Source organism: Vulpes lagopus, chromosome 2 (assembly GCF_018345385.1).
Source record: "Vulpes lagopus strain Blue_001 chromosome 2, ASM1834538v1, whole genome shotgun sequence".
In the NCBI taxonomy this organism is placed as follows: domain Eukaryota; kingdom Metazoa; phylum Chordata; class Mammalia; order Carnivora; family Canidae; genus Vulpes; species Vulpes lagopus.
The window spans coordinates 108,973,214-108,997,163 of NC_054825.1; the positions used below are offsets into that span (position 1 = coordinate 108,973,214).

Consider the following 23,950-nt stretch of genomic DNA (forward strand, 5'->3'; position numbering starts at 1 on the left):
AATACAGTGTGCAATTGTTAAAGAAACATTGCTTATTTAAATTCCTTCTTAGGTAGGATTTGGAAATAGGACTTTTTGTTAATAACACATTTAAATTATATTTTCTAAGTTGTTATTTTGAGCTTTTTCATTGCCAAATCAGTTGTAAAATACTTTCCTTCCTTAATCACTTGAAATTGAACTCAGACATGAGAGAACTGTTTATAAGTGGAAGACAAGAGAAGATACCAACTGATACCTTTGCAGAAATGATAGTAACTTGCATTTTACTCCTTTCTCCCCAATGTTCTTTTTTATTTTTTGCTATTCATAAAATGTAGAGCATTGAAGATGCAGACATTTTCAGCTCAGCTTTGATAGTAGTGTGGTTTGTGGCCTCTGAATCTTGGGAAAGGTGGTGATGGGGGCAGAGAGGTGTCATAACATATTGTCTCTGAACCTTAATGTGAAGTATTTTTCGGGAAAAGCTTTTTCCCTGAAAGTTTTTGTGTATACATTTGAAAAATTGTTTCTTATAGTCATTTTAGAGATATGAGAAACATAAATTTCTTCATTCTAATAATCATTGTGAGATGTGTTGTTATAAAGAATTAAATACATTCATTTTATTCCTATAACAAGTATTCTTCATTTCATGAAAAAGAACTAAACTGTATCAATTGAAAAAGCAAGAATTTCTCATAGTTCAGTGATAATCACTCTTAACATTTTGGTGAATTTCATTCTTGTCTTTTTCCTCTTTTCTATTTATGGATAAAACAGAATTGTGATCCTGCTGTGCTATCCATTTTGTGTGTTTGTATGTGTGTAAATCTGTCATGAGCATGTTTACCTGCCATTTCCTTTTCTTTGACAATATAGTTTTATGGTAACATAGTTCATCTTATAGAGGTATATTATAGTTTACTTACCTGTTCTATTCAACATATCACTTTGTTTTCAGTAAGCTTGTGTGATATCAAATATTTTCAGAATTTGATTACTTGCTGTTTAAAAAGCCTTATTAGAAAAAATAAATAAAATAAAAAAAATAAAAAGCCTTATTAGGTTACTACATATTTTAACAGCCCTGTGAATACCAGGCTCTTTTATTTTTGCAATGTATTTAATTGGAAATCAACATTTTTATATCGCATTCCAGTAGAAAGTGATTACTATTACGTGACATTTAATTTTTGAGTAATGTCAAAGTTGCATATTTCACTTTTATTAATAACTTGACATGCTTATTTGAAATTTTTTATTCACGAGTAAATTTGAATACATTCTATGTGTAATCAATCTATGAGGTATGCAACAAACCTTTAAATTCATTCCTTACCTCCAAATTGAGTAATAGGGTAGATAGTATGAAAAGAAAGTAGTGTAAAGGAATGTAACCCAAGAGAGGTTGAAAGACTGGTGTTAAGATCACGTTAGGCTGGGGAGATTATGGAATGTTTTAGGAAAAGGGGTAAAATTTCACCAGGCTCTTGCAGGACAGATAGGATGTAAGTGGAGAAAAGGCAAGGTAGTAGTGTTTGAGACACAGGGACCACTGTCCTGGAATGGGAGGACATTCTGGGTAGGAGAAGGAAAGTAAATTACTCTGTGTCTTTTCTATAAAAGCTTTAAATTCCTGGAAAGAGATTTCATCCTGTTAGTAATGGGAGACCCATTTAAGGGTTTTCCTTTTACATCTTAGTTTTTTTCCCCCTCTTATCTGCCTCCATATTTCTGTTTAGTATGGATTAATGTGGTAGATTGCTCTGCCTATTGCATATTTTTAGACTCTCTGGACTTATTTCCCACCTTCCCCCAGCCCACTATTTTGCCTCTTAATGTCTATTTTAACTTTATTTTTTAAACCTGTGCATTTTCAGTTTTGCTTTCTATTTTGTTGTACTTTAGTACATTTGGATATACTTAATTCACTCTTTTTATGATGCCACTTAGTTTAGTTTTTTCTGTTTGTGTCTGTTGGGGATTGTATTGGGTTTAGGTGCCTGGAAGAAGGAGGTTTATCTGGATTAGTAAGTGTGTGATTTATAGAACTGGTGAGTCTAAGCTGTACACCATAGATGGGTTGCTAGCATATCTTGCCCTGTATGTATGACGAGAGTTTTTGCCTTGCGCTTGCCCTTCATCATCCTCTCCATTTGCTTTTGCTCTAATGGCTTGAAAGACCTATCAATCTTAGATTGGAGGGGAGAGATGGAAGATTTGCTAATTTAACTCCCGAATTGAGGAAGGCTATAGGGAAAGTGTTTGCAAAGTGTGTTCCATATAATACTGGCCTCATGAGGTAGTCTGAGAATAAAAGTAGTCAAAGAAGTGCTGCATATTCTTTTGTGAATTCAACATGTTGGTGGTAACATGTTGAATATCCAGTATCTTCAATAAAGGAAGCTAGTAACTTGGTTTAATTGAGTATTTTCTGAAATTACTTGGTAAGGAATGCTTTTTTCTTTTTCTTTTTTTCTTCTTAGAACTGGTGGTCTGAGGCTACGTTATGATAAATGTTAGAAAGAGGATTTATAAAGAGTTGTGGATCCCAGGGAGAAGAGGGTTAAAATAATGATTGGGAATCAATTAATTTTGGGTTGAGAATACTGGCTCAAGTCAAATCAAAGTACTCTTTGAAGAAGATAGTTAAATTTCATTTAGTTTGGGATTATTTCAAATTGCATCTCGAAGAAAGCAAGAATAAGTTTGCTTTCTGACCTTATATAACAATTGTGCAAATGGTTTCTATGGTGAATTTTGTTTAATTCAAATTATGTTATTTACATAAAAATTTAGACTTGCTATTTTTATTTTTATTTATTTATTTTTTTAAAGATTTATTTTTATTTATTTATGATAGACATAGAGAGAGAGGCAGAGACACAGGCAGAGGGAGAAGCAGGCTCCATGCCGGGAGCCCAACACAGGACTCGATCCCGGGACTCCAGGACCACACCCTGGGCTGAAGGTGGTGCTAAACTGCTGAGCCACCCAGGAATCCCCAAGACTTGCTATTTTTTAAAAAAATAACTTTCTAAATGAAAGAAAACAGAATTTTGACAAACATAAAACTTAAGAGTGCTTTAAAATAGATAATGCACAGAGAAGTAATGTTGATCTAACATATACCTGGTTTAAGTCTAAAATTTTTAAGTTAGGAACTACTGAATTGTTAGATGAAGAGGAATTGTTAAATTTTGAACATAAAAATATTTATCTTTTAGATTGTTAAGTAAACATTGAGTTGCAGTGATATAGTAGTTTTGAAGGGCTGTAAGTCAGTAATTGAGTTTTTTCTGTGAGTTTAGATTTTAATCTACAAGATATTTGTTTTCTTTTTGTTATAGCAATTAGTCCTAAAATGAAGCTCTTAAAAAAATGAAGTTTTTTTTTTTTTGGTATACCTTTTTATTGGAGTTCGATTTGCCAACATACAGTATAACACCCAGTGCTCATCTGGTCAAGTGCCCCCCTCAGTGCCTGTCACCCAGACACCCCCCCCCCCCCACCTCCCCTTCCTCTACCCCTTGCTCATTTCCCAGAGTTAGGAGTCTCTTATGCTTGTCTCCCTCACTGATATTTCCCACTCATTTTCTCTACTTTCCCCTTTAATCCCTTTCACTATTTTTTATGTTCCCTGTATGAAATGAAGTTCTGATGACATTTAAAATTAGCGGTCTTTAAATAAGGGTAACGGTAAGGGTGGATGGTAGAATAATAGCATTTCATCTGGAAGGCCCAACAGATTTCGTTAAAAACATTTTTTTCTAGTTCAGAGAAAAGCCTATGATTCAGGGATTTGAGGTTGGAATGGATCTCTGATCACAGTTCCATCTTTCTGTTAAATATGTAAGTGCAGTTCATTTACTAAGGGTATGAAGCTTTACAGATTAGAAACTGCTGGCTTCAGGAATGGTAATTGATTTGGTTCTCATGACAGAAATATGTCTGTAAGTGGTATCATTAGCCAGCCATCGCTAATGATTAGCCAGAGAATATCTTTGGGCCTGATCCCCTCTATGGAGAATGAATGTCATGACTGATAATTTATGTACTGTGACTACCTTCTAAAGTGAGTAGTCATAATAATAATTATTATTATTACTATTATTATTATTTTGAGAGAGGGAGAGGAGGGGAGAGAGAGCATGATAAGTAGATTCCATGCCCACATCTCACAGCCCTGAGATTATGACCTGAGCTAGAATCAAGAGTTATGTGTTTAATCGACTGAGCCACCCAGGAGTCCCTTTACCCAGGATGTTTTTTAACTTCCTATAAATAAGAAAAAAAAAGTAAGCATCTAATGCATGCAGTGATATTGTCATTAAACTGATGTTAAAGACAAAAGGCTCATTTTCCAAATGAACAGAAGTTCATTTTCCAGCCAGCTGACCCAATTTAGACCCTAAATTGACTAGATACAATTTAGTTTATGTTTGCAAAGGAACTTCTATGTTTTTTTACACAATATTTTATTTTACACAATATTTTAAAGTCATAGGTTAGAGTAGAGTAAGTCCCCCCACCCCCCTTTGTAGGTTTAGGTCATTTGCCCTAGAATAATGAGATAAAAGTCTAAGAGATAAGGGAAAATGAGAAGGCCACTTAGCGTCCTCAAAATGCTCAGTTCAGATTATCTGTCATTGCTCTAGACTTAGTATTTGGGCTTGTATGTGGTGATATCCTGTATATGTTGTATAGACTAATTACATTTATATAAATTTTGAAGGGTGATATGTGGGAGAGATGTCTTCAGAAAACATTTCATGTTGTTCCATGAATTCTGAGTAAAAGAAAAAAGAAAAGGGGAAGAGAGTAGAAAATAAGTGGATGCCAAAAGAAAATAACAGTAATTGGGGAAGGTGAAAGTGAGATCTGAGTTAGAAAATCCTGAGTTTTTAGGTTATAGAAAAATTCATTTATTTTACTGGGTGGTAAGGAACATGAGAGTCTTATTTTTCACATATCATTTTTATTCAAGGACTAACACCTTTGATTTTCTTATTGAAATATATAACTGGACATCATAAGATATGCCACATTGGTGCTGCAGGTGTGTCTCAAGTTCAAATTTATACAAAATTTGGGGCAGCCCTGGTGGCCCAGTGGTTTAGCGCCACCTTAGCCCAGGGCCTGATCCTGGAGACCAGGGATTGAGTCCCACATCAGGCTCCCTGCAGGGGAGTCTGCCTGTGTCTCTACGTCTCTCTCTCTCATAAATACATAAAATCTTTAAAAACAAAACAAAAAATCAAATTTATACAAAATTTTTAGCTATTTTACCTGTGGATGTTAAAGCTTTGGAGCAAGTAGTAATAATTAAGAGGAGTCTCAAAGTGAAATCTTTGATTTTGTGAATCAAGAGTCTTTGATTATTAATGCTGTTATTTATTGAACAACAAGTACATGTATCCTGACAGTGTAAGCCAGAAAAATGATATAAATGTGAGCCAAAAAAGGCATGTATTTTTAGAATGCTAGCTATAAAGAGAAATACCTTGTTATGAACATACAATTTTATATAACTAAACAGCTGAAATGAAAGCTTTATGAAATAATGTTTGTGTTACTTAACCTATGATGTAGTGTTTTCTTGCTCTATGTCATTTATTTGTTTTAAAGACTTTGATTTTTTTTAAAGATTTTATTTATTTATTTAATCAGAGACAGAGAGAGAGAGAGAGGCAGAGGCACAGAGGGAGAAGCAGGCTCCATGCAGGGAGCCTGATGTGGGACTTGATCCTGAGTCCCCAGGATCACACCCTGGACTGAAGGCAGTGCTAAACCATTGAGCCACCAGGGCTGGCTGCCCAGATTTATTTATTTTAGAGAGAGAGAGCGTGTGTCCAGGTGGAGGGTTTGAGGGTGAGGGGGAGAGAGAATTTCAAGCAGACTCTTTGCTAAGTGGGGGGCTTGACACGGGGCTTGATAGCACAACCCTGAAATCATGACTGGAGCCAAAATCAAGAGTTGGACGCTTAACTGAAACACCCAGGCATCCACATTCTGTGTCATTTAAAAAGTGCTGGTTGTGACTAATACTATAGAATAATTATTTTTAAATACTATAGAATTAATAGGTTATGCCTTGTGTAGGAAAACTGATGTTGACTCCTGCTATAACTTAGTTTTCAACAAACTTTGTTTTTTTAATCTACCACTTTGCTGAGTGCTGCGGATACCAAAATGAACTAAGCCATAGTCTAGCACTTAAGGAGCCATGTAATAGTATGGAGAGAGAAATAAACTGCAGTATAGTGCTTTAACTGCTGTGGCAAAGGCGTACACCAGTTAAGATGGAAGGGATCACATTTTCTAGCAGAAGATGAAAATTTCTTCAAGGTTCACATATTAAATAACCTGATAATTCCTCTGATTATAGGTTTCATTTAATGTGAAATTTAGTTCTCTTTTTTCCCGTGTAAGTTCTAAAATCGATACTATCAATTTTACTGGAATAAGAGATTTCTGAGTATTCGACATAAAAGCCAAGTTTGTAAACGTGAATGTTATAATTTTATAGAAAATAATTAAAAAATAATAAATTTTACAAACAAGTAATATTGTGGTTTTAATTATGTCATTGTTATTAGTCTTAATGCCTTTATTTGGAAAATATTATTTTTCTGACTTTATTTTCCTTCCAAACCTCATATTATGATTTACTCAGAAAGTGAAGTTAGGTGGAAGTGTTATATAAGTATAAACATATCTTATCTATATCCATGTATCCATCTTAAAATATCTTTGACCATTGGCTGTTTGCCAGATAGTGAAAGTTAGCCTGCAGAGCAAATCATGAACTTATAAAAAAAGATGGATACTTAATTATCTAACACTTAAAAAGTTATTTTGTCATTATATTGAAATTTGGAAATATTCCCGGTGTTAACTTCTTATCTTGTGGTTAATACACTCACAATAATACTGAATATAAAAATTAGGAGTTTGAATTTTATCCAGAAAAGTTTGGAGCATGGCATTTCTATAGAATTTAGGTTCTGTGAGTTACAGAATTGTTACAGTTTTTCCTGTGAGTGATGTCGGCTACTACATCAGGTTGAGGAAGCTAATGTCTGAGTGGATGTGGTGGTTGCCTTAGAATGATTTTGCCGTTAGCAGTGAAAAATGTTTTTCTTATAGTTCTTGTGCAGCAGGCCATGGAGTAAAGCACATTTTTATAATAAAGGTGATGAATTTAATCGCAAACTGGCAGCCAAATGGAAATTGCAGACCTTGATACTGGGAGAAAATTGCCTATAAAGCAACTCTTGAGGGAACAGGCTTTAAATTTATCCACCCATTTCGACATTGAGGAGAACATAGGAATCACAGGATATTTTGCTTGGCCTGCTTAGTTCAGATGAATGACACTTGAGTGTTCTATTTAAGAGCTAAAGATGGTTGGTTTAAAGTTGCTTATACTTTGTATGTTAAAGCCTTAACCACATACATTTTTATATTTCATTAAATATCTAAAACATTGCCGACTTTTCTTATTTCAGCACATGATATGCCTAATGAATTGAAATCCATTTACTGTATTTATGGTGATATGCTGTATAATTTATGTTTCTGCCATTTGTATGATGAACTAGACTTAAAGGGTGCAGAATACCTGGGGGTTTATAAGTAACATTCGATTGATACAATGTCATATAAACTATGAGTCTTAACTGTTTTATATTGCATTTAAATAGTTTATGTTATAAAATTTAAACACAATGGTAGTATTTCTATTATGGGAAGTCTGGGCTTTGTCATTTTTTACCCTAGGTGACTAATGCTTGTCATTTCTTAGAATAATCTAACCCTTGACTCAACATACAGTCTTTAGAGTGTAATCCTGAATCTTGGATCTTGGTATCTTGTACCATGCTTTTTGGGGCACACTGTCTTCCCATGGTACACGTATTTGTTAACAAATATCTGTGTCCAAATTCAGAGGATTATTTGTGACTATTGGAAAGTGAGACCTATTCGAAGGTTGGTAAATATTAAATGAAAAATGCTAATGTAAAATACAAACATAATATTTCTTAGTATACTTTCTGAAACTGTTGGGAAACTAAAGGGAATTGAGGGTTACTTTTAAGAGGTTATTAGATTTTACTTGGATACATAACCCTGATTAATAGATTATATAATGTACCATGCTCCCTAGAAAATTTAATAGGACTATAGCTGTGGTAAGTCTATTTTCTTTAAATACAGAATAATAGAAATGTTTAATTTGGAAGTAAATGTGGGAAATTAATATTTGATGGTTGAAAGAAACAATAGAAGGAAGAAAAAAAAGTACACATTCTCTATATTTAGGAAATAGTTTATTGAGGTTGTGCACATGGACTGAATGTATGAAAACCTGCAAGAAACAGTACTACTTCTTGTTAAAATAAGTTCCAGTTGCCATTGAAAGTACTTTCATTTAAGTTACTTAAAGTGCTAGATTGTAATACATCTATATGAGAAGTCAGCCTATATGAGAAGTCAGCCTACATGTGATGTTGAAGATAAAGCAGAATACCTAGCCATCTCTGAAATTTGCAAAGTTTAAAATAAATCAGCACTTCCAGGGGCTCCTGGGTGGCTCGGCTGGTTAAGTATCTGACTCTTGATTTTGGCTCAGGTTATGGTCTCAGAGTCATGAGATCAAACCCCACATGGGGCTCCACACTCAGTGCAGAGTGGGCTTCTCCCTCTGGCTCTGTTCCTCCCCCAGCTCATGCTCTCTCAAATAAATAGATAGTTAAAATCTTAAAATAAATCAATCCCTCTCTTATCACTGATACAGATGCTTTGTCATTTGGTTTATTTGGCTTCTATAAGCTGTGGCAAGTTTAGAATTCAGAGATAGAGCCTAAAGATAAATACTCTTGAAGCTAGGCCTTTGTGAGAGAAATACAGTATAATTATTTTAACTCGTATTTCTGATCCAGTAAATCAATATGTGGAAAGCTATATTTTCAATTTCAGAAAAAAATTTAAATTTTTAACATATAAGATGAAGCTAGAATAAGGCATATGGAATATTTATGCATCGTATACATATGTAAGAATTAACATATTTTAGTAATATTTAATGTTTTACATAATGTTATACATATATATAGGAGTATACAACATGTTCAATTCATATATATTTTACTGATAGAAGTATTATATGTGTATATATGTATATACATATATATATATAGTACTTATTAAAATTACCACTTTTCTATAGCAAGATGGCTACAATTTATAATGATTCTGAATTCCAATTTCACTGTTACTAGTGGTGGGTTTACTTTTCTAAAAGGATTTTTTGGTGATACGTTTAAATTCACATCCAAGTCTACTATTGTGATAAATGTAGACACAATTTGGTTCAAGACTGTTTATGCCAGAGTCTGAAACACTTGAAGCATCTAAGTTGTTCTGAAACGATTTTAGAATCATGTGTTTGAATAGTCACATCACTGAATTAGCTCAAGTAACGGATTGTCAGAGCAGAGTGAAATAAGGGGAGTGTTTACAGTAATATTGGGGTTTCAAGATGACAGTATAAGATGTTATTTTTTTCATATTGTTTAGTTTGTTTTTGTTTAGACAACTATTTTAAGTTATTGTAGTTATGCAAATACACATTTACAGGCCAAATTGTTTCTCCAACGTTTCTTCCCCCAAATTATTTATTTGAGGCTACAGTAATTTTAAACTCCAGAACAGTGGTTAAACCAGAACAGGTCAGATCCGGATGCAAAGAGCTCTTTTACCTTTTTTGAAGTGTGTTCTGGGAAAGTGCTGTAGAGAATATTTGCTCCAGGTATTTAAGACTCATTTTTAATAAGCTGAATGTAATGTGGTATTTGTATTTGAGTAGTTTGTAAGATTTTCTGGAAAACATGGTTGACTGTTAGAGGAGGTGCTTAGTAAAAGTGAGTTGAAGAAATTAAACTGTATCTTTGTTGCTTTCTACTTGCACTTTGCCATGTATGATTAGTTAAGAAGTACTTTGCACAGTTTTATTGGTAGGTGCCTATCCTCTGTGTCTTTTATGCCTCTAGAGTCTGGGAAAAGACCAGATTTTAGGTAACAGATATTCATCAAATCAGCAGATAGTTCTCTTTACAAGATACATGTCAAGATAACAGCATTTGTAGAATACATGGTTTTATATCACAATTCTCATTAGTAATGATGATATGGACATACTTAAGCTTATGTATCGGGTACTTTTTATAAATATATATTCATTATCTCATTTAATCTTTACAGCAATCCTGTGAGCTGGAAAGAAGTCTGATTTTCAGATGAAATGGAGGCAGTTTGAGATATTACAATAGTCTTTTTTCAAAGATTGCATTTTCAGCAGTTTCTCTTTGTCATTCAAATGTTCAGTAAGTTTTTTAAAAAGTAAGATTTTATGTGACTTGTAAGCTGTTATTAGGTTAGTTCTGTGCAGAGACCTGGAGACAATGTTTTTCTTGAGTTGTCCTCCTTTATATATGCATTACATTAAATTAATTTTAGCTGCTGTAACTACAACTGTAAGAAAGGTGATGATGGTCTGTTGTGTCAATAGCTTGCTTTACTTGACATTGTCATTCTTTTCATAAGAGAAAAAAAACATCACAGCATATTCAGAATGTAGGAAGTATATTAAGTTGCTTTCAAAGCTTGTTCCATTTAACAATATTATGGAAGTGGGTTCACTTTTAAGTTTTGATATTCCGATGTGCCTCTTACTGCAGGTTACTAATGCCCCCAGATGCCTGTGAATTGGCCTGGTTTTGAAAAATTTTGTGGCCTTTTCTACTTCCCCGCTTAAAATCTGTGCTGAGGAGTCCTAAGGTACATCTTACTCTTCTGTTGCCTATGAAATTCTCTAACAAAAGATGATATACCTATATATCTACATAGATATATATATTGCTATACTTACTCTTTCTAGTAGTGTTTGGTTTTAAACAACAATTAGGGAGGAATTCATTTTTAGTGAGTGGATTTCATTCATTTTCCAGTGTGATGGGGTTTGTGGAGTGCTGTTTGAAATAGGTTACTTTTAGATTTTGATTTATATCAGTAATTTTACACTTGCCCCTACTAAGGCAGGCCTCGGTGAAGATAGAATTTCTGTTCTTAGAAATTCTGTCTTTATGAACTTTCTTTCCACAGAAAACTTGTATTGGTTTTAAGAAACAAATACCTAATTTGCATAGTAACTTCTGTATCTTTAAACTTTAGTGTGCCTACCCAAAAATACACAACTCTTCATTGACCTCTGCCTTTGAGAAGTTTTTAGTAAATGAAAAAGTACCATGATTGAGAAAAACAGAACCATTTGCTTGGATAATTATAGGCATTACTAAAAATAGCAGTCCAGTACAGAAATGAGATTAGGAGTCAGAAAACTACAGTTTGGAAAAAAATCCTTGAGGGGGACAGAAGCATATATTTTAAGCATTTTTCATGTATCAGGTCCATTAACGTAAGTATGTATTATTAGAGTGATAAATACCATGTTTTTTCCACTTATTTTACTTTCCTTCATAATAATTAAAGTGAGGATTTGCATTACCATGAATCCAGTTTTCCCTAGTATGATCTTTTCTACTGTGGAACCAAAAGAAACCATAGAACTCTGGCTTACTCTAAAAAAATTATTTTGTCTAGTGTTCAGGTTCAGGTATTTATATCTCAGGACATTTAGCCTCATCTGTCAATGACTTCTAGCCCTCTGATTAGGGGTTATTTACATAGAAACCAGTGCTTACTACTAGAAGAATTACGATGGCAGGAACCATGTTGCTTACCAGGGTGACCCTAGCACCAAACATAGTGCCTGATACCATAGAAAAGTAGAACATACTCAGTCAATAATTGTAGTTTGAGTACATATTATGTGCCAGAGACTTTGCAAATATTATTCTAGTTGAGGTTTTTTTTTTTTAAGAAACTCAGAAGTTTGGGTCTGGAGTTATCTTAGATAATCCTTACAGGTGAGAGTAAATATAGACCATGTTGGAGGATATGCTGCTAGACCCTGCCAGAGCTTAGATGAGTCTGTCATTCTAGTTTTAACTTTATTTCTTTTCTTCATTATTGTATATATCTCTCTACTTTTCTCTATTATATCTTTTCCCATCTTTTCCCCTCTTTTCTGTCTGGCTTTTACTGTATTCTATACTCTTCCCATCTTTTCCCCTCTTTTCTGTCTGGCTTTTACTGTATTCTATCAGTGCTTTTCCCATTATCAAGATGGAACAATAATGTTCGAGAGGCAGTGGAATATGGAGGCCTAAATTTGGATCCTGACCTTTACACTTACAAGTTATGTCATCTTTGGTAAAAAGTATTCAATCTCCAAATCTTAGTCTCTTAACTATAAAATGGAGACGTGAGCAGTGCTTATCTTTAAGGAAATGGGTCTAACCAGATAATAAAACATTGACCTCCAGGGCAGACTTTGAAGGGCCACTTATTGCTTAGAAAGAAGTTAGATCTCATTACTATAAATTATGTTTGAGAGATGCTACCATTACCACCACCAGCTAACTGTGTGTCATTCTCAGTATAATACATTGCTGAGACATTTAAATCAGCCCCGACAAAGGTTTAGATAACAAGAGAAGTAGAGTAACAGCTGGGTAATTTCTTTACAGAGGGGAATTCATTTTAAACTGTCTTCTATAGAGATGCCTCCTTGTGCCCTGCTCTAATGTCTGGTTGGCTTGCTTTCTAGGGGGGCTTTGTCAAACATATCTGCTCTTAGAAGACCAGTCTTGAGTTGGAATGTGAAGTCCAGAGAGAGTAGGAACTCTTTATCTGAATTCTAGTTTCCTGTTTGAGGACTCCCATGTTCCTTGAATAATTACTTTTGAGAATGTCTGTCTCTTAACCATATAAACTATAAGCACTGAATACAACATAGTACTTCTAATATTTGTCTGACTTACTGAGATTGTTATAGGATGATAGTATGGAATAAAAGTCCAGTAAAAACTAAAATTCTTACTTTGCCATAGGAAATATATTGAAGTCCTTCTTTGAGGTCATAATTGGATGAGTACTTCAAGTATTGTTTTTGCTCACTTTGTGATGGAGCAAGGCCCAGTTCTGTTTTTGCATATGTCTGTATCCCTAGGGCCTTTGCCAGTTCCTGACTCATAGTAGGTATACACTACACATTTGTCGAATGCATATATGAACAACCAGTATCTTGTACCATAGGTTATTATTTTTTTTTTTCCATAGGTTATTAATACAGTTAAAAAGAGAAAAGCAGGGGTGCCTGGGTGACTCAGTAGGTTAAGTGTCTGCTTTCAGCTCAGGTCATGATCGAGGGTCCTGGGATTGAGCCCCACATCCATTTCCCTGCTGAGCAGGGAGCCTGCTTCTCCCCCCTGCTTGTGCTCTTTCTCTCTGTCAAAAAAATAAAATCTTAAAAACAAACAAACAAACAAACCTCTAATTCTACATTATTCAGACCAATCCATTTTATAAACAGTCTGTACTTTTAGGAAATAAAATGGAAAAGCTTTCATTTTATTATATTCTTAAAATTTTTACTAAGTAAGCTTTCAACAAAGAGTTCACCAAAACTGTGTGGATTGTAAATATAGAGGTTATTTAAAAAAAAAAAACCTCAAGAGGAATGAATCATTAGAACCCCTTTGGTCCAGTCCTGATAAGTGGCACCTTAATGGGTTAGGATTTTTTTTTTTTTAAGATTTTATTTATTCATGAGAGAGAGGGGGTGGGGGGGACAGGCAGAGACACAGGCAAAGGGAGAAGCAGGCTCCATGCAGGGAGCCCGATGTGGAACTCGATCCCAGGACTCCAGGATCACACCCTGGGCGTGAAGGCAGGCACTAAACTTCTGAGCTACCCAGAGATCCCTGGGTTAGGATTTTTTAAAGCTAAGACTATTCATTTAGATGCATGTGCATTTTATCTTGTCATTTGATCTAAAACACACCAGAAGAATTTAACACTGATATAATGAACATATGTTATTAACCAGGTGTTTTAGATTCTCACAAATCCTGAATAAATACAGCAAGCCCTTTTGAGGCTTGTATTTCTGTCACTTTTCTGTCACTTTAAAGGGAAGAGGAGTAAGTCATGAAGCTAATAACCTATTGATGCTTGAGTTAAATTTCAAGCATGTTTTTTGCAGCTTTGCATATTTTTATACTAATTGTCCTGTTGAGATTGTTCAAAAGGTGGGTTTTTTTTTTTTTTTTTTTTTTTTGTCCCAAGGAGACAGATCCTTAGGAATATAGCAAAAGGCAAAAACAAAGCAGTCTATCTTCCCAGAGGTTATATTCTTTATGTAGAAGACAGGCAATAAGCAATAAATCTGTTGTATGATATATGGACACTATGAGTCCTGAGAGTGCACTGAACAGGATAAAAGAGATAGGAGTATTCTGGATGGATTGGGGCAGGTTGTGGTTTTAAATAGGGAGATCTGGGTTGGCCTCATTGAGAAATTAATGTTAGAACAGAGATTTGAAGGGGATAATGGAGTGAACCATACTGCTCTCTGGGGAATAGCTTTTCAAGAGGAAGGAAGGGTCTGTGCAAAACTGAGGTCAGGACCTGCTGTTCCTTGTGTGGCTGTAGCTGTAGATGTGAATGAGGGATGGCGGTGGAGGGGGAGACAGTGGTAAACTGTTTAGGAGATAGTAGGTCAGAAAGGTAAGGGACGGGTGGTAAAGTGGAGCTCCTGTGAGGACCTGGGCTTTTACACTGAGATGGAAGGTCATTAGAGCACTAGTGTGAAAATGTGGTTTGGGTACTCTCCTAGGGAGTCTGTGAGGGCCAGCTATTTTGATGATAATAGTAACTTATTTGACTACTTTCCTTCTTGCTTGAGTTTATAATAGCGTGTTTCAGAGGCTATATGCTGTGTGGTATTGCAACAGATGGAATTCAGGGAAAAAAAGGTGAGAATTTCATTGTCTCCATTAAGAAAGACATTTAAACAATTTGCAAAAATAGAAAACAGTGCCTCTCTTTATCATTTTGTTGGATAAAATGTTTTTATTTTTTGTTTTCTGTTAATATGTAGTGGAGTTTACTATTATGTTAAAGTGAATCACAAGTAATTTAGATTTGTAGTATGGTATTAACAAGTGTAACTCTCACAAACGCAAGCTCTTTTATATAAAGGCTTCTTGTAGTAATTTTTTAAACATTGAGTTCTGAGACCAAAAAACGTGAGAACAACTCCGTTAGAGAGTTTTGAGCAAAGTAGTGACATGTTACTTGGATTTTAACGTGCTAACTCTGGAAAATAGAGACTAGGCCTATGAGGGGCAGTGGTGGAAATAGGGAGACCAGTTAGGTTATTTCAGGTGCTATTTATGTGAGAAATGATTATGGCTGGGACTAGTTTGGTAGCTGGTGAGGGGGTCAAGTGAGATTCTGGGTATATTTTAAAAGGTGAGTAAATAGTATTTGCTAGTGGATTGGATATGATGTATGAAAGAATGGACTTGACAGTTTTTGAGATCAGAAGGAACAGGTTTGGGGACAGATAGGAGTTTGGTTTTATGTGTGTCAAGGTGACTTCTTTAGAAGACAGTTGGATGCTGGCATTTGGGAGTTCAGGAATGTTCTTGATCAGGATTTTTTCTTGTATTATTTTGGTAATATTTTTATATGATAATTTCTATTCTAATAAATTAAGCTTATGATCTCAAAAGTGCTATGTTCTGCATTTTATAAACTCATTAAAATTGCTTTCTAAGAATATTGTTATGATAGTAAAATGTATACTTTAAGAGGCAGTAAAAATGTAGTAAATGTCAGTAGCATATATCATTACTTAGATTTTCTGAATCTAGTTCTTTGTAAAGTAAACCAACCTTGGTTTAATTAAAGGGGATTATAGTAAAATATATTAAAATAATGTTTTCGGTATCGATTATGTTGACAGCTGAAGGTACTGTATATGTTGCTCTTGCTGCAAAATTGGAAGTTTTCTCATGCAGTCTTGATGCTTGCTATAAAGGACCTTTGGAATATTGTATACAGTAGATTGTTTATTATGGCTAAAAAAAATTCCTTAGCTTTTCTAGTATGAGGAATTTCTCATGTACATGGGCTGCTGTAACACCTGTGAATGTCATTTGACATTCATTTGCTTCAGTTTATGGAATTAAGGTGATGTTCAGATACACAAGTGGTGCATGATTACCAATCTTTGGTTTCTCTTCCATTGAGCTTGGGAAAAATTTGGAATACAATTGAGGAGGATGATTAAAAATTAAAGAAATTGTTAAGTAGGAGAAACAACCTACCTCCACCCCTCTCCCTACATAATTCCTTCAGAAGTTTTAGGAGTTCTGTTTCATTTTCACTCATTTACCAAATGTCTTTTAAAGCCCTAAATAATTTGGAGCTTGAGGAGGATAAAATACATCAGGCGGACCTGTCCTAACTTCCCACAAAAATAAATGTGTAGAGCCTGGTTATATGAGGATTTGGTGCTTTACAAGGATATCATTTAAAGTAAATCCTGGTGTCCAGTAGTTTAGGACATTTTGAAATGTAAATTCTGAAAGGACTAGGCTTGGCTATCTGTAGTTCTGGATTGGTTGTTGTGTTTTTGAAGCCCTTTCTCATGGACTATTGATACAGAGAGGGTACATATTGAGGTTCTAAGAAGAAATAGGAAGGTGCCCAAACTTCTAATGGATAGAACTATACCAGGAAGAAACCACAAATGTAATCTGGTCTAACCTGATTTTACAGAAGAGGAAACTGAGACCCAGAGGAAACTGAGACCCAAAGCCACACAGATCTTGCAGGGAATCAGAAGTAAAACCTAGGTTGCATGAGTTTCAAGGCCAGTGCTTTTTCCTTACTACTTGCAGTATTATGAAAGGTTCTATTCCTGTGGAAAGATCATTGTTTATGGATTATATATAGTCTTCATATTCTTAAGGTGGGTTTAAAGTACATGTGTTTTTTTAAGCAGTAACTATTAAAATCTAAAAGATTATTTTGAATTAAAAGAGATTATTCTTATAGATTTTCGAGATCCTCAGTTTTATTGGTAAGTAGGCATTGTATTTTTTCAAAGACTAGATAAGTAAGACATTCGCATGGCTTTCATTCTCTCCCACAACTATCCCCCCTCAATGAGAATAAATAACTGAGGCCAAAGCAAAAACTTTATTTTGCAGCACATTTAGGTTTATACAAAAATAGAAGTATAGCACAGAGGTTATTGGTTAAGAATTCATATAACTACGGTGCAATTAGCGGAACTGGGAAATTAACATAGATACAATATTATTAACTAATTTGCAGATCTTACTCAGACTTCACCAGTTTTCCTATTCACATCCTTTTCCTGGTAAGGATCCAATCCCACACGGCATTTAGTGGTGATGTCTCTTTAGTATCCTCCAGTCTGTGACAGTGTCGTATTCTTTCATGATGTTTCTCTTGGTATTTTAATTTTAATTTTTTTTTATTTTTAAAAAGATAGATTTATTTATTTATTTATTTATTTATTTATTTATTTATTTATTTATTTATGATAGGCGAGAGAGAGAGAGAGAGAGAGAGAGAAGCAGGGACACAGGAGGAGGGAGAAGCAGGCTCCATGCCAGGAGCCCGACATGGGACTCGATCCTGGGACTCCAGGATCACGCCCTGGGCCAAAGGCAGGCGCTAAACCTCTGAGCCACCCAGGGATCCCTTTCTTGGTATTTTTAAAGATAACTGGTCAGTTATTTTGTAGAACATTCTCAATTTTTGTTTGATATTTTCTCATTATTAGATTGAAGTTCTGCATATTTGACAAGTAAACAAAATTACTGTTTGGCCTATCTGCCACTTCTCGTATTTATTTATTCAGTTATATCATAGTGGTCTCATGGATTATAATCTGTTATTATCATTACCATAAAATCTTTTAAGGCAAGCATTTATTTTTAAGAAGTTAACATATTGAGATGTTTAAATATTTAAAAGACATGTAGGAGTATATGGTAAAGAAATTCTCTCTTCCACACCTGTAATGTTGGGCACCCATTTTCTGTTGTTATGAGTTTCTCTTCTTGTAGTAATGTTAAAAGAGTTGGGAAAAGAGTTATTAATAAGGATTGCTAGATTCTCAAGTGTTACTCTTTATCCAGATTCCAGTAGCATCTGCTGGTTAATTGTTGCATCTTCAGATCTTCATTAACAGTGTTTCTTAACCAGGTGTCTTAACCTTCAGATTTAAAATTTAATACAGTGGGTATTATATAGTGATAAGGATTGGTTTCCCCTGTGTATTTTAAAAAACTAAATGACTAGAAGGCAACATTTTTCTTAAAAAACCTATGACATATAATAACATACAACTAACTAGATTTAAAATGACCTCCAAACAAAATCCGATTTAAATGAAAAAGGATGCCTATTCCAATTAAGTTATTGGTTTTCATTTCCTTTAAAAAAAATTCTTTTCCCCATTCTGTTCTTTTTTTTGTTTTTTATTTTTTATTTTTTGTTTTATGTGTTTTGTTTTCTTTGTAATGGCTTGTTTTGCCTTCTCTGTATGCCTTCATTCATTCATTCATTCATTCATTCATTCATTCATTCATTCAGGATTGTCACTTTTCTAGGCACCTAGGGCTAGATTTCACCTACTGTGCTGTGTTCTGTTAGCATGAAGAAAGAACTGCAGTCTTTTCTGCAGTCATTCGTAAACAGTGGACTGAATGTTTTTGGAGCCCAGGCTAGCAATAAACTAAAAGTTGGTTTGTTCCATTTTCCTATTTTCCATTCTTTAATTATTGTTTCTTAAACTAGGTTTTAAGGGCTTATTCCAGGAAGTCCTTTATGAAACTCTAAATAAAACTAGTTGGTCTTGATGTGATACTGAATCAGTTCTTAAATCTCTGAGCACTGTTTTTTTCTTATCTTTCTTTCTTTCACTTGTTCTTTGTTTCTTTCTTTCTTTCTTTCTTTCCTAAAGTGGGTATTGTATCTTCTTCACTTTATGGTGAGAATCGGGATAATTCATATATAAAGTACCTTAGCATGGTGGAAGTGCTCATATTAAAAAAATAGGTCTTTGTAGTTTATTTTTATAGTTGGAAGTCAGTGACTTAATCTTGATTTTACTATTATAGAGGGAATCCAAGATTATATGCAGCATTTTTACTTAAAGTGCTTTCTAACATGCTAATGAAAATATCTTTACTATTTTACAAAAGTAAAAAAAAATTCTTAGAATAATGTGAAAGCCAATAGTCCCTGTAAATCCATCTCCCAGAGATGATTACTGTTAATAGTTATATCCTTTTTTTGACTTCTATGTATCTATCAAAAAATACATGTACTTAGTATAAATTGGATCATATAATAGACATTATTTTCTGTAACATTTGAAAGAGCTTTTCCAGGGAGGTGCAGCTCCTGTTAAATGCCTTCCTTGATAAAAAACTGCTACTGAGAGCAATTATGGAACCAGAATGGACATTTCTATAAGAACTTTGCTGTTTCACGTTTTTTATGTGAAATTTATCCACAGTTTTATACAATTGTTAATTAAATTAAATTGCCAAAGCAAATTCGAAGGAGAGCCATGATGTGAAATCTGATTTTGTAGTTTTTCTCTTTTTGCATGTAGTTGTGCTTATCACCCTACCCCCAAAATCAGGTCCCATTAGAGAATTGATAGCTTGGTTTATTTTATTTTATTTTATTTTATTTTATTTATTTTATTTTATTTTATTTATTTTATTTTATTTTATTTTATTTTATTATTTATTTTATTTTATTTTATTTATTATTTATTTTATTTATTTTATTTTATTTTATTTTATTTTATTTTATTTTATTTTATTTTATTTTATTTTATTTTATTTTATTTTATTTTATTTTATTTTATTTTATTTATTTATTTTATTTTATTTTATTTTATTTTATTTTATTTTATTTTATTTTATTTTATTTTATTTTATTTTATTTTATTTTATTTTTTGCCAGTTTTCAAGCAGTTGCCTCAAAATTAAATCTGATTTATTTGGTTATTCAAGTAAGCAAAACACATTTTACTAAATGTGGCATAGTCTCTATTAACCTGTGTTTTACTTTATTCACTTTCTATACCTTGTAGGTGTGGCTTTTAAAAATAAGTACAGTACCTTGTAGGTGTGGTTTTTTAAAATAAATACAGTGAAGTTATATTATTTTTGCTCTGCTCAAAATAGCTTTAAAACTTTCTTGTATTTAGTAAAACCTGAATTAGAGGTTACTTTTTACAGAAGAGATCTTTGTTCCCTCTAAGTACATAACAGCCAACACCTAAAGTGGTGTTTGGTTATAAATAGACTCTTAATACTACTGTTTTAAGATTTGGTATGTTTCATGTAACTGGAGACTAGTAATTTGTTAATTAAGGCCTAAAATAAAATCTTCCTTTGCTTTTTATGTTCCTTTGCCAGATTAGTATCCAGTAGATAGTGAGGGAATAATAGAGCCTATTTAAAGTTCAATTGAAGTGATGAAAGTTGTCATTTTAACTTACAAAATTTTTACTGTGTACATCAACGCATATATTATAAATGGTTTTTATTTAATGATTAAATTAATGGAAAACAATTTTAAGATGCGCTAACATTTTCATTTCATTCTATATTTTAGGTCTAGCTGTATTTTAATGATAATTTTTTGATGGATTTTAAATGTAAGACTCAAAAAGCAAATAGATGTCAAGATAAAATGTATATGTGTATGACAGTAGTGAGCCAGTTGAACAATTGGAATTAGCTATCACAGCACTGGGTATAAGATGAGTTTTGTCTGAAATGTTTTCAGTGTTTTATCAAGTTGTCTTTTAATTTGTACTGTTAAAATCCTGAAAATAAATCTTTCATGCATTTTATTTTTATTATTTGTATATCATTAATAGCTTTTGTGTACTACTGAGCCAGTAAATATTTTTCATATTTCATTGCCTAATTTTTATTTTCTTGGTTTAAGATTGTTGAAAAAATTCCAAACCAGTTAGTAAAATAGGGTTACATTCTAGTTTTTGTCTTCCAACTTTGCAGTATTGAATTTATACGTAGTTATTATCTATCTGTCTTTCTTGGTAAATAACTGCTTAAATTTATAATTTAGATTTTCAGCCTTTATTTTTCTATTCTCTAATAGTTCTTCATGTTATCCTTATTTCTGACATTTTACTTTCCCACAGAGAGGTTGATATATTAGTTAATCTAGTAATTCAGATTTTTTAAGAATGTGCAAATTTTAAAGTAGTAGAGGGTGGGATGCACATACAGTAATTCAGATATTCTAAATGAGTAGTGATGATAAAGAAGCCAGAGGCGAAAGTAAGCTGAACCTTATAAAATGTTAAGAAGGATATTAAAGCAAAGCTTTTTGTTTTTGGTGAGTTAAGTGAATTAGGAAAAGGAATAAGACAGGTAATGTAACATTAACAGATCATATAGAACAGTGACTATTTTCCCTCTGAGGAGGAGAATTCATTGACTGATAATTGACTTTTAGTTTGGAAAAGGGAAGAATCAAGATCTTTAAAGCAGAGAAATGTAAGGAGACAGTAGTATGACTAAAACAATTTTCATGCTTAAATAAAAGTAGTTTTCAGGATATTGAAATTTGAAAAACTGTCATTATCAAATATCAGTTCTAGAAAATACGGAAAATGAGAGTATGCTGGAAGGTGAATACTCCCAAAAGCTGGAAGGTTTATATTCTAAACTTGAAGGTGCAACCTTTAGAATTCCCAAATACATTATTTCCTGATGAAACTAGTGGATCCCAAGGGAGATTCAGGTCCTACTGTGGCTTGAGATGTCAGGTCATTGGTCAAGTATGCAAGCTGCAGAAATGTGTGTGCTATGAAATTTTAGTTAGTTAGATCCTTGACTCAGAATAGTCATCCCTAAAGATGTCAACTAATAGATTAACAGTCTGAAGGGATTTGTCTAGTAGAAAACAACCAGGGAAAACTTGAAATCGCCTACTGTATTGGTGTCTAAACAAATAGTTGTGGAAGTATGAAATGGTGGAAGCTTGGTTTAGCACCATCAACATTTGAGCCTGAGCCGGGTGATGTGCTTGTTGAAGAAGAAAAGGTGTTCTCAGACACTCTGTGGCCTTGGGGTGTTTGGGACTGGAGGTAAGCAGCCTGTCTACATTCTCATCAGTTGTCAGGGAAGGAAGTGCGTGATACAGGATTTTCCATTTTAAAGGGCATAGATAAATGGAGTGGGTCTAAATGAGTGAGAGGGTATAAAAACCATGTTATTAAATAGAGAAGAGGATACTTACGGAATTGTATTTTTAAGGCTGTCTAGGAACAAGGCATTGCATCTATGTTACAAGCTTTGGAATGTTGAATGGGGGGCAATTGGGAGAAATTTTAGGACTGGTTTTGATTCAGTAAAATTTGTAAACTTGAATAGCTTCAGATATGTCTAAAACAAGTTGTTCTGATACTGGGGATTTTTTGTGTTATTGTAATGGGAGTTTTCATACTAGGTGATTAAAGACGTGGTTCTGAACTTTTAGTCCTGAACCACTGTTGTAGATTAATGAAGGTAGTGTGGAAATGAGATATTTGAGCATTATCATGCAATGTTCGATACAACAAAAGTTTATACAGTTGCCTCTTGAATGACACAGGAAGTTGGGGCACTGATTCCCATCAGGGTCGGAAGTCCATGTATAACTTGATTCCCCAAGCCTTACCAATAATAAAAACCAGTCCATTAACACATATTTTGTATGCCATATGTGTTACATTTTGTATTCTTACAATAAAAGTTATCCAGAGAAAAAAATGTTAATAAAATTTTAAGGAAGAGAAAAATATTTTGACTGTACTTACTGTGTTTATCGAAAAAACTAGCTGGGTTATTATAAGTGGACCTGTGTAATACCAACTGTGTTGTTTAGGGGTCAGCTGTATAAAATGTATTAATTATGAAGCCCTTCTGTGTTTCATAAACAAACACCTGTAAACCTAGCACTTACAAAGGAATTAGCACTACCCATACACATGACATGTTTCTGTAATATTTTGTCCACGTTTATTAGAACAACTTAATGGATAACATTAACAAAAACTGATTGCCAGGACAGATGTACTAAAAGCTTTGGCAACAAGACTTTTTAAAATGTGGGGTTAGGGGAGAAAATAATAAATGGGGTCCTTGCTTACTAAGGTTGGAAAACAATGGATTTTTAGTTAAGTCATTCAATAAGCAACCTCTAATTATGTAAGGTACAGGTGCTGAGAGGTTAAGTAAGAGACTTATCTAAAATCACATAAACAGTTACTGTTAGAACTGGAATCAGAACTTTTTTTTTTTTTTTTAAGATTTATTTTTTAAGTAATCTGTATACCCAACAAGGGTTTGAATTTAAAACCCTGAGATCAAGAGCCGCACGCTCTATCAGCTGATCCAGCCAGGTGTCCCAGAACTTGCTTTAACTTGAGTGTTGTAAATAACATGCCAAGAAATGCTGGTGATTTCCTGGCTTTTAGAAAGGTGCTGTTGATAAAGGTAGTACTCAGCTGCTTAGACTCCCACGGTGGATAAGATTGTAAGATCCTTGAGAACTGGGACTTAGTCATCTTTTCATTCATATCAATATTGTGTTGCTTATGATTTGTGTCCTATTATTACACTGAGTAATACATCTGAAATTGAAAGAAACATGGTAGAAAGACTTTTTATCTTAAGAAAAGTAGAGTTTATAATTACATTGTTTATACCTTTGCCTCACATACATTCTGTCATTAGAAAATAAAGGTCAGAGTGTTTTTCCTTTTGACTTGTCTCTTGACCTTAACAACCTTTGGCAGAGTCCTGCTTTGTGCTACTACCATCTCTAAGCTATGCCTCTTACTGTTCTACTTTAGGGTGTCTCTTTGTTTATATGCATATATGAAACCAACTTCTTTGAAATCTTGAAATCATGACTT

At 33.7% G+C, this 23,950-nt stretch overlaps 1 protein-coding gene across 9 annotated transcripts in view; it reads left to right on the forward strand.

Moving 5' to 3' along the window:
* Positions 1-23,950, forward strand: part of QKI (QKI, KH domain containing RNA binding) — a 162,102-nt gene that overhangs the window by 12,397 nt on the left and 125,755 nt on the right. Inside the window, exons 2-3 of one of the 9 annotated variants that reach the window (XM_041745509.1) lie at positions 10,249-10,370; positions 10,725-10,824. The exons of the other annotated variants lie outside the window; for them this stretch is intronic. The gene's annotated coding sequence lies outside the window, so the exon portion shown is untranslated. The remainder of the gene's footprint in view (positions 1-10,248; positions 10,371-10,724; positions 10,825-23,950) is intronic. 9 annotated transcript variants of the gene reach the window in all.